Below are 11,807 nucleotides of genomic sequence, written 5' to 3'. Positions count from 1 at the left end.
AAGCTTGCTTTGTTAGAGGAGGGATGAAGTGAGAGAATTCTGATTCTTTACTCATTGTATATAACCATTCTCTACACTTAGCAATATCAATCATCTTTGATGTGGATTGATCTTGTATCTCACAACACTTATCATTGATTAACCGTTGACAATGTAAGTTTGAGGTTAATTTTGACATAGAGATCAGTTTAAAATCAAAAGAAGGAATGTAAAAAATATTTTTGAGAAAAAAATTTGTAGAGAATGTGATTAAAGATGGTGCTAACAATTTTGGTCTCATTTGACAATATCACATTGATTGAAACAATATTATGAAAGCTTGCAAAATCTTTTAAGTTGAAAGTCACATAATCTATTGCACCGGAGTCAATGACTTATAGTGCAAATTTTGGAGTGATAATGCTTGTAATTCTTGCATTAAAACGCAATGCAATGATTTTACCTGGAGTGGATGTCTAAATGAAATTAGTCAAAATTTGGTTTGCATTATGAGGCTGTTGCTGCACACTTTTATCTTTGAACAACTTTGACAAGGCAAATCCTTGCTTTGGAGTGAATTCAGATATTGATATTTCAATGTTCTCTTTGAGACAATTGAGTTGGGATTGTTTATCACTAAGTATATCATCATGCTCTTCAATGATCACGTGATTGATTGTGGCGTTATGTTACTGCCGGTGCTGAAAATGTGAGGAATATCCATGCTTCTTATAGCACACATCTTCTGTGTAGTCTTACTTGTTACAATGAGAGCATACCATTGTAACTCTACAACTTCTACTACCTAGATTTTCTTTAGGGTGGAAAAAATAATGGTTTAATTGATCTTAAATCGAACTCGTGTTGCTCTTCGAAATTTGAGATAGAAGATTCGTGAGTTAATAGAGGAGATTGGCATTACTCTGGTCGTCAAAATCACCACTCGAAGATCTATTTACTATGTCCGCCATCTTGAAAGATCAATGAATCACAGAGTAATAAAGATTTAGATCTTTTTCCTTCCAACTCGTTGATAGCCTCTCATAAAACTCTATTGGATGAGTTTGAAGAAAGAATTAAAAAGGAGAAAAGAAAATGTCAAAGAAAAAATAAGGAAAAGAAAGAAAACGACGTCATTGGCAACTATTGACAATTCATAACTTTTTAATTCGATTCACAACTTGGTTGCACTCCACTCATCACACCATGAAAAAATCTCATATCCTGAACTATTCAAAGTGTGATGTTAATGGTTTGACGAACCAAAAGAGAGGGATGAAGAGTAAAAGTTGAGAGAGGAAGAAAAATTGGTTCTTTTCATTTTGAAAATTTCAAATGAAAGAAAATAGAAAACTAAAAAAATATTTTGTGATTAACCTTATATACTTCTTATGTACTCCTACTATAATTAATTACCATCAATATTAAACTAATAAAGCAAATCTAGGTAACAGCACTCATATTTATAAGGGTTTCGCACACAATAAGCATATCGTTTGTACTTATATTTATCAAAGTTTGCACATATAAATCAATACAATTTATATCCATATTTTTTAGAATTTACACACATAAATTAGTAAAATTTATTTGTTAAAGATAATTTAGTATCTGTACTAGTCAAGTGATGACAAAATATACTAAAAATTGCTGATTCCAAGAGTTTCTCATTTGTAACAACTAATTATTTAAATTTGTGTCATTACAAAAAGAGAGTATTATTACCCAGCTATGATCAACCACTAAGAATTGTTATATTGTTTTGTTGGAAGCTTTTCTATTTTATTTTAATTTGTATGTTGAAAATTTTATGTGTATATTAATTGTGTTAAATTTGTATTTGAATTGTGTTTTAATTTGATACATTTAGTTGAATTGTATTAGATTTTAGGGTTAAGTATGATTTTGGTCCCTAAAGTAGGGGCTGAAAATTTCTTTCGTCCCTCGGCTTTTTTTCGTTCAAAAATGGTCCCCAAAGTTTCAGTTTGTTTTAAAACCGTCCTTCGGACCAAAATACCCCTATCCCTTCTTCTCCAAAATACCACCACCACCACCACCACCACCACCACCACCAGAACTCAGAACTACCACCATCCACCACCCACCACCCACCATCATCATCATCATCATCATCATCATCATAAGAACTCAGAACTACCACCACCCACCACCCACCACCCACCACCATCATCATCATCATCATCATCATCATCATCATAAGAACTCAGAACTACCACCACCACCACCACCCCCACCTACTGCCACTCCATCACCATCCATCACACCAACCAAAACTCAAAAAATCAACAGAATCATCATCATCATCATCAAACAAAAACCCAGAATCATCATCATCATCAAGAACCCAGAATCAGCAACAACAATCCTCCAAAATCAAATTTCATCAACAACAATATTCCACAACAAATTACACAACAAATCCAGAAATTTCACAAAAAATCAAATTCACAGAATTCATAGAAGAAGAAGAAGAAGCGGCGGCGGTGCGGCGGTGGTGTCGGCGGGAAGAAGAAGAAGAAGAAACGGGCGGCGGTGCGGCGGCAAGAAGAAGCGGCGGGCGGCGGGCAACGACTCGGCGGTGGTGTCGGCGGGAAGAAGAAGAAGAAGAAACGAGCGGCGGTGCGGCGGCGGAAAGAAGAAGAAGAAGCAGCGGGTGGCGGTGCGGCGGCGGGAAGAAGAAGAAGAAGAAGAAGTGGCGGGCGGCGGTGCAGCGGCGGTTCAGCGGCGGTGCGGCGGGCATGGCGTCCTCTTCTCTCCCCCACCACCCTCCCCCCTCCCCCCTTTCTTTCTTTCTTTCTCGCCAACCCCCCCCCCCCTTTTCTTTCTTTCTCGGCCCCTATCCTGAACCCCCCTTCTTTCTTTTTTTTCTTTTTTTTTATTTATTTTATATTTATTTTATTTTATAATTTTTTTAATAAAGGGTAATTTGGTAATAAAAAAATATAATTGGTAAAAAGGACGATTTTAAAATAAACTAAAACTTTTGGGACCATTTTTGAGCGAAAAAAAGCCGAGGGACGAAATCGATTTTTGGCCCCTACGTTAGGGACCAAAATCATACTTAACCCTAGATTTTATTATGACTGTATTAATTTTTTTAACTTTTTTAAAACTTTATATTCAAAAATATCCGTGAGTATTTGTTTTCTTGCGAGAAAAAATAAATAGGAATCTATAACAAGGATGGGGTGAGGATGGAAGGCATTTTACTAAACGGGGATGGAGATGGAATCAAAGAAGAAACGGATCTACATTCAATTATGTGGGGACAAATGTCATTTCTGAATTTTTATAAAGTTTCATGTAGAATATAAAAAAAATATTTGCTTCCACTTAATAAATAAATTTGACCTTGGTATTTTTTTTTTTTGAGTTCACACTTTTCAGTATATAGAAATTAAAAAAAAGCACAAAACATAAACATTAATCAATAATAAATATATAAAAGCACCAATATAGAGCACATCAATTCAATTTTAATAGATAAATCTATTATTATTAAAAGTGAATATATTATAGATAATGTTAAAATAAAATTATTTTTTATTTGTTAATTTGGTGCTTAACAAATTAAAAAAATTAAATAAATGTAATGATGGGCAAAAATTTGACTCTATTAAATACTTTTTTATTATAAAAGATTAAAAATTTATCCATAAAAAATATATTTAGTTTGCTTAATATCAATAAAAATTAATATCTAAATAATTTTAGACTTTTGGTATGTTTATGTAAATAAATATTACCAAAAGACTTTTTTTATAAATTGCCTATATCAAAATTTGTAGCAAAATTTTAAAATATAATCAATTGTTGAAGAAAAACAAAAAAAATTGAAAATTAAACAAAAAAAACGTTGTCTGAAATCAAATGACTTAGTTTCTAAAATAAAAAAAATATTTTTACAGAAATTGATTAAAATTTAAAAGAATATTATTTTTTATTGATATTTTTTTAAATTAGTTTTAAGTTTTCTAATAATAATATTAGTTAAAAAACTTTTTTCAGCTATAAATATTATAAATAATTGATTTTATAATCTTATGAGAGATGAATTTTTAAATGATTATTTAATAACATATATAAAAAAAATATTTGATTGTATTGACAATGAAAAGAAAATATAAAACCTATTTAACTTACTATTTTAGTGTTTAAATTTATTCGTTAGATAATTTGAACTGAATCATATTTTATAATAATAAAATATAATTATAAAAATTATTGTCATATATGCATTGTTCCCACTGACAATTTTTTGGATCTGTCATTAGATGGGGGAGGAGTTTCCACTTCTATGGAGTCTCATTACCAATTTGCCATCCCTAATCTCACCTGAGTTGGCATGTAAATAAATATCGGTTGAGCAAAATTAAATACAATAGATCTATTATGATCTAACACTATTTTTCCATCATAATGAATTGAAAACAACAACCTTTGAGACTTGTAAATAGGTAGATCATCAGGTATGCGTCTAGCAAGATCCTGGTGGTCACCTAAGCCAACCAACACTAAATGCACTCACTGGAAGTACCACCGTCAATACTGCTGCGACAAGCACATATCAAAGCTATGCTATAATCGTAATCGATAGTACCTCAAACATGTCACATATCATACCAACTCTTCAAAAAGTCCGGTTACCAATCTCTCCTGTCAAATTGATCATCGTGAACGTGCATTTCATTTACGTTTATTGGTGTAATAAGATGTGTTACAAACCACTAAACTTTCTAAAACAACACGATCCACCTGATATCAGGCACGAACCTAAGAAGAAAATAGAGGGGACATTTGTCCCCACAAACTTTCTTTAAAAAAAATTAAAATTATAGATAGATGATACGTTTTATGATAAAAGAAATTATAATTATCTTGTTAAATTTAATTTTTGATATAGATACTAAAAATAATAAATAAATTAACTCAATAAAACAATAGTTATAGTCATCTTTTAACACCGTTAACAATTAAATTGGAACTTAATTTTTTAAATATAACAAAATTATTAGTGTTTTTTTAAGGTTAATTAAGATAAAAATACATATTATCTATATATAATATATTAATATTCTTTATTAAAATAATCTTATCTAGGCTGGTAATTGTTTTGGTTAAAAAAAAACTTATACCATAAAAATTATAATAAATAAAATTTTGTAGATGAATAAAAAATAATAAATAGTTAAATAATTATTTAAAAACATGTAGAAAATAAAAATATGTAATTATGTTAAAAATACAAAATATTATTAATTATTTTTTATTATTCTAAATTAATATATTTTTTTATCGGATAATTAGTTTGTTAAAAATTTAAATTTAATTTATATATGTATGCTTTTGTATATAATTCTAGTTTATTATTGATAAATATAAATAGTTTTAATTTTAAACTATAAATAATTATACTAAAATTTTATTTTTATATATTTTTTTATTTTACGATTAAACTTTTCTAGGTTCGTCACTGCCTGATGCCACTCCATGATCCGAAAGCACAGCAATGGACACATCATATTTGGATAAAAATACTAATTGAAAAAAAAATTTGGTGTAGGGACCCAATTAAAAGGAAAAAAAGTATAGAGACCTAATTGAAAATTTTGCGAAACTATAGGGACCAACAGAGTAATTAAACCTAAAATCAATAACAAGACAATTGTTCAAACCAAAAAATAACAACACAAATATATTTAAATACAAATGTAATTTTTACGTACGTCATGAATTTTAATGTTGTTGAGAACCCGTCTCCAATCCAAATTCTGGTCTCCTCAGTGTCTGCTCGACTTGTATCCCACCTACCTGCAATGTCATAAGTAGTAAAAAATCACACATCCTTACACGACAACTTATAGAACAAACAAGTATAAAAGATGCATAAATACCTCTCGACCAAGGAAACCTCCCCTAATCAAATATGTGGGGTCGACACGCAGTGATGCGATGATATGCCCAAGAAGAAGCAAACTCCCGCATCCATCCAAGTTTCGTTGTTTGTAATTTGTGGACCGACACATCTGCTTGTACAAAAAGGCCAGTACAGCTGAACCCTAAGACACACGACTGCATCGATCTAGATCCTTCAAAAGTGGTATCTACCTCATGTGAATTTGGCAGTCAGATGCATAAAAAAATAGAATACCCCCTATAATTTGCATGATATACCATCAGGTGTACTGCATAAGCCGCTTATCCATAAGTTTTTCTTCTAAATCTCAGCATATTATATCCTTGAACCACAATAAATGACGCACCACTTGTTTTGTCTCTGTCTGACAATAGATCTTAGTATGGCTCCTAGTAATTATTGACATATATCCTCTATGGTTTGTCTTTGATAGAAAAGCTCCCAACTGTTTATCCAACTACTATCAGGTTCCCCATTAGTCAGAAGCCTTAGCTGATAAAGGCACATCCTATAGCAAAATAGTCATCTCCCCACAAGGCATGTGAAACGCATGTGACTCCGACCGCCACCTATTGACCAAAGCAAACACCAGCACGCAATCATATCCCATTCAAGCATATATGCCAAATAGAAGCTTGCATGTCTAAAATATGGTCTGGAAAGCTCACTAAGTCACACCAGTATATTCTGTTAAGTTCGCAAGACCCTGACAGGCAAAGACAAAAAAAAAACCTTACATAAAATTGAGACTCCAAAAAACATAGATTTTATACTTATGAAATGCATTATGATGGTTTCAGTGGCTAAGAGAAGGGGGGGTTGAATCTTAGCCCCCTTTTTACTTGAAACACTTGCTGACCTTCAGAGAAGACTTTTCTGTTTTTGCTCGTCAATAGACACGAGCAACTTTGTTTTGTCTCGTCCCTTGCCACGAGACTTTTCTTTTTGTCTCGTCACTTGGCACGAGATAATTCTGGTTTTTGCTCCTGTGTATTTGAAAACAGAAATGGAGTAGGAAGTAGAAGAAGATTGCACCCAGATATATCCTGGTTCGGCTGCTAAGTGCAGTGCCGCCTACATCCAGTCTCCATCACAAACATGATGGAATTTCACTATAATCAATCTGATTACAACTTGTAAAGTGCTAACCCAACTTACAAGGGGATTCCCACAGAATCATGATACACAACATAGATGAACAAAGGACCTCTAAGACATCTATGGCTTTTCTTTTAATTTTGCACTCTCTGCATTTTTCCGCTCTATGGCTTTTTCATACAAACCTCACTTGTTTGCCTTTTTCCATGAGACTCAAGACATGACAAAATTAAACAGAAAAATTACAAAACAGAATACATTGAAGGAGAAGAGAAATCTGTTAGCTCAAGTAGCTCTGAGAACTCTGTGCCTTGCACTCTCAAATTTTCTCCTTGCTTCAAACAGTGGTTGTTCCCCCTTTTAAAAGAAGAGAAAAGCCTCCACACTTGAAGCCAAAACCGAACCAACTTTCTTCCTCCTTCAACAAACACAGAACCGGTTCGGCCACACAGAGAGAGAGAAGAGATAACCATGCATTAACCAACATGCAATTACCTCTAGTCCTTTCTTGATCATCACCCTTCATCAATCCGGGCTCTCCATCCTTGGCTTGCTCTCCAAGATGGATTTCTGGCCCTTGATGCCTCATGATGATAATGACTTCATCTGCTTTAATCTCTGCCTTCAACCATCACTTCGCCACTCTAGCTACTCCCTGTGGTGGTTGATCAGAATCAAAGACAAGCCATGCTTCAAGAATCTCCCTCTTGGCCGAATCTTCAACGTCCCTTTTTGAGCATGAAAGGCTCAAGATTACCTCACCAAATCTTAACCACATTTGGTGAAAAATCTCAGCCACAGCTCACTTTTATTTTAGTGTGTTTTCTTGCCATCATTAGATGATCTTTAGGCTTGCTTTCTCTTCCTTTCGGTAGTTCCTTTTTTGCTTCCATGGCTGCCAATATTTTCTGTGCAATAACCGAAGAGAGAAAGAGATGAGAGAGAGAAGAAAGAATCTGAAGTAAAGCTATTTCAAAGTGATTAAACTAATTAATTGAAAATAGCTTGCTTTTACTTTCCTTGGTTGGCGTGTAGCAATGATGCCCTTAGTCAAATCAATCTTCTCTCACTTGCTTATGTTTCCAATGCATTAAATTAAATTTGAATTCCATCCAAAGTGAGAAATGGAATCCGTTGGAGGCAAGTAACAAATGTTAACTTTTGCTTTCCTGATGGACTTTGGATTCGGATCATGCATGGAAACATTCATCAAAATTAAAATTGGGCTTTGTTGCAATAAAGCTTAATCTAGCCCAATAAAATTTTGATTCAATCAAATTAATTGAGCTTATGATAATGTTTGAGTTTTGGCCCAATTAATTTATTTTCCATTCAGCCATATTCATCATAAATTATTAAAACCAAGGGCTGAATGTATATTGGGCTTGCACCAGAAATTTGTTTTCGGCCCAATATGAAATCTGCACAACAAAATTATTAATTAAGCAAATATGAATTAAGATCAAATTAATAATTTTGTAATTAAATATTTCAATAATGTTTGTTCATCATCAAAATTAAATAAGAGTTTTCCAAACTCATCAATCTCTCCCTTGATGACAAACATTATTAAAATTGAAATGGAAAGAAATTTAGAGATAGAATACTCCCTTTGATTTTTGAATTTCTCCCCCTTTCTAAATGTCACATGGCTCCCCCTTAATGTATGCTATTTTACCAAGGGAAGCACTAACCTGTAACATTTTAAATCAAGCTTCAAGTAACAATGTTATTTAGCATATTTTATGATGCTAAATGCTTGATTTATGAGCAGTTTTAATTGATAATCAAAACTCATTTGATATCATAAACTGATTTACTGCTCAAACTTACAAAAAGTATCCAAATATTTTTCGAACATTTTCCTGTTTAGGATATCAGAGCAAAACAACATCATGAAAAATATTTGAAGAACAGAACAAGACAGTTTTGATATTTTACACAAATTAAAGGAACTGCCAAAAATAAATTTTCAATCCAACAAGTTTATCAATGATGAATCAACAGCCAGGCATCAAAATAATTCCAACATCATTATCATCCAAATGCCAAATAAACTAATCATGATAAACCAAAAAACTAAATGCAGTTCAAACAGCAATGACCATAGTAAAACCAATGCAATAGCAACATGCATTCTTTGAACAAGGGTGATCATGAATTTTCAAAAATAAAAATTTCAACCCCTGTTCCCCTGTTTTTCCAATTTCAATTTTGGAACCTAAATTTCCTCCCCCTTTTGTCATCATGGGGCACCTGCACAAAACATGATAATCACAGCAGAATATTCAAGAGAAAGTAGTAAATGTATATCACAGAATCCTAGAGATTATCCTAGAGCAGTGAGTATCAAGTCATGCTTATACAAAAAAAGATTGAGCCTAATGGAGCCAATATCAAACAAGATAAACACAGTTACTAATCATCAGAAAAATGAATATATTCTTCCTCAGCGCCTCCTTCACTTTCATCTCCCAAATCCTTATTAAGATGTTCCAGCATCAGGTTGACCCTTTCTTTGCAATTTTTCCAAGCTTTCTCACTCTCATAAGCTTGCTTGCGGGCCTCTTTGTGAGATCGAAACATCATGTCCGCCATGTTTGAAAATTCTCCCAAAATCTGTTGGATGGATCTGATTGTTTTGGAAGATTCTGGCCTGCCTTCATGGTCACTATCCGATGCAGTTTTTTGCCCTTTGGTTTCCTTAGTTGCTCCTCCTCCTCGGATTGTAGACACCTCGTTTTCTACCTTCTCATTTAACAAATCAACTTTAAAGTACTCAAAAATTCTAGTTAAAAACATACCATAAGGCAGGTTAGCCTTTCTGGTGCTTCTAACAGAATCCCACATGTGCCTAATCATGATGTAACCAAAGGAAATAGGGGTAGAGGTAACCAAAGCAAATAATATGAGACAGTCAGAAAATGTTACTCGGTTGTGTGAGCCACTTTGGGGAGTCAGAATATGAGTGATGATTCGGTGAAGCAGGGAATTGACTGGTCCAAGGGCTTTGTGAGTTGGAGTGGTGCCATGCAATCCAGAAAGGTTTTTGCAAATGTGCTGGAGAACAGTTTTGTGAGAAACGCCGACTTATGTGTCCCATTTCTCCACCATATATGCTCGCGGTCCTTCATCCTTGAAGCCCAGGGCCGCTCCAATTGTCTCAGCATCAAGGGCTATTTGAACCCTTTTGACATAGGAATGAAGGGTGCCGTCAATAAGTCGCATATTAGCATAAAACTCTCGAACAAGACCTGGGTAGACTGGTTTCTTGATGAGGAGCAGAGGCTTCCAGTTGAGGAGTTCAAACAGAGAGGAGATGTTGGTACTCTTGAGATTTTCGAGACTGACAAGATAGGTAGTGCACAGATGACGCTTCTCCATAACCTCTTTGTGAAACTCAAAAGAGGTACAGGAGTTAAATCTGCTTGGATCAAAATGAGGGTGAGTCTTGCCATACTTGTCTCGGAATTCCATGGATTCCAAGTTTGGAGGTTCAGTCGTGTCATTGAGTGCAAACCCCTGATTCTTCTGGGAGCTTTTTCCGGGGGTAGACTTCTTCGGTGATGAGGGTGGAGGTGAAGGAGTGGGAGAAGTATGAGACTCTTGCTCTTCTTCTTCAACTACAGGTTTCTTGTTCTTGCCTCGGCCTGAACTTTTGTGGGCAATCACCTTTTTTCTCATGGTGGTTGTTTGTTTGGACGGTGGTGAAAGAGAAGATGATGAGGTTGAATGAATGTGGATATGAGTGTGGGTTTGAGGCGTTGATGGTTTTTGAGACAGAAGAATTCTTTCACTCTTTCTTGGCGCGGTTTTCTTTTTCATGGTAATGGAGGAATGAAATATGAAAGGGTTGATAACCGAGTTGAGTGGGAGAGAAGCAAGGTGGGTGACGCATTAAATGAGGCTTGGAGAGAGAATAGTGGAAATAATGATCATTAGTGGGCGGTTAATGACCATTATGGGGTGGTTATTACCCAAAAAGATGATTTCCCCTTTTTTAACTTTTGAAATCTAAAACTGAAAAGTTGTTGCCTTAAATCAAGAGATTAGATGGAGAGAGGGATTTGATTTGACAATAACCACTTCCAAGAAGATATGGTGACACAAGGAAGAAGATTCTTATTTGCATGGAGAGATAACTAACAAAACTGTTATTGTGGGGTCATGGAATTTTAGTGGGGCCCATAAAATTTGAATTCTGCGTTGCCTCCCCCTTGACCACAGCTCCTTCATTATGCACTTATTTTTCATCTCGTCCAAACCTACGAGCAAAACTGAACAGAGTCAGAAATTCACAGATTTTCAATGAAACTTAAATCAAATATTCCCAAACTTTTTCTCAAGGTACAGAATCTGTCTTCACAGAGAGGTTTTGTAAAAATATCAGCAATTTGGTCTTCAGATTTTACAAATTGAATATCAATAGTACCCTTTTGCACATGTTCTCTAATGAAATGATATTTTATCTCAATGTGCTTAGTTCTTGAGTGCAGAACAGGATTTTTTGTAATGTTTATAGCACTCATATTATCACAAAATAAGGGTATACTATTGATTTTTAATTTGTAATCTTCCAATTGTGTTTTTAACCAAATTAATTGTGAGCAACAAGCAGATGCGGAAACATATTCGGCTTCAGCAGTGGATAGAGCCACTGTGGCTTGTTTCTTGCTTGACCACATGTTGAGTGAGCTTCCAAGGAAGCAACACATGCCGGAGGTGCTCCTCCTATCCACTCGATCTCCCGCATAATCTGCATCACAAAACCCTACTGCACAAAAGTCATCAG

The sequence above is a fragment of the Arachis stenosperma genome, chromosome 1, assembly GCF_014773155.1.
Source record: "Arachis stenosperma cultivar V10309 chromosome 1, arast.V10309.gnm1.PFL2, whole genome shotgun sequence".
NCBI lineage: Eukaryota > Viridiplantae > Streptophyta > Magnoliopsida > Fabales > Fabaceae > Arachis > Arachis stenosperma.
The sequence above is the reverse complement of the archived record's forward strand: the minus strand, read 5'-3'. Positions refer to the sequence as shown.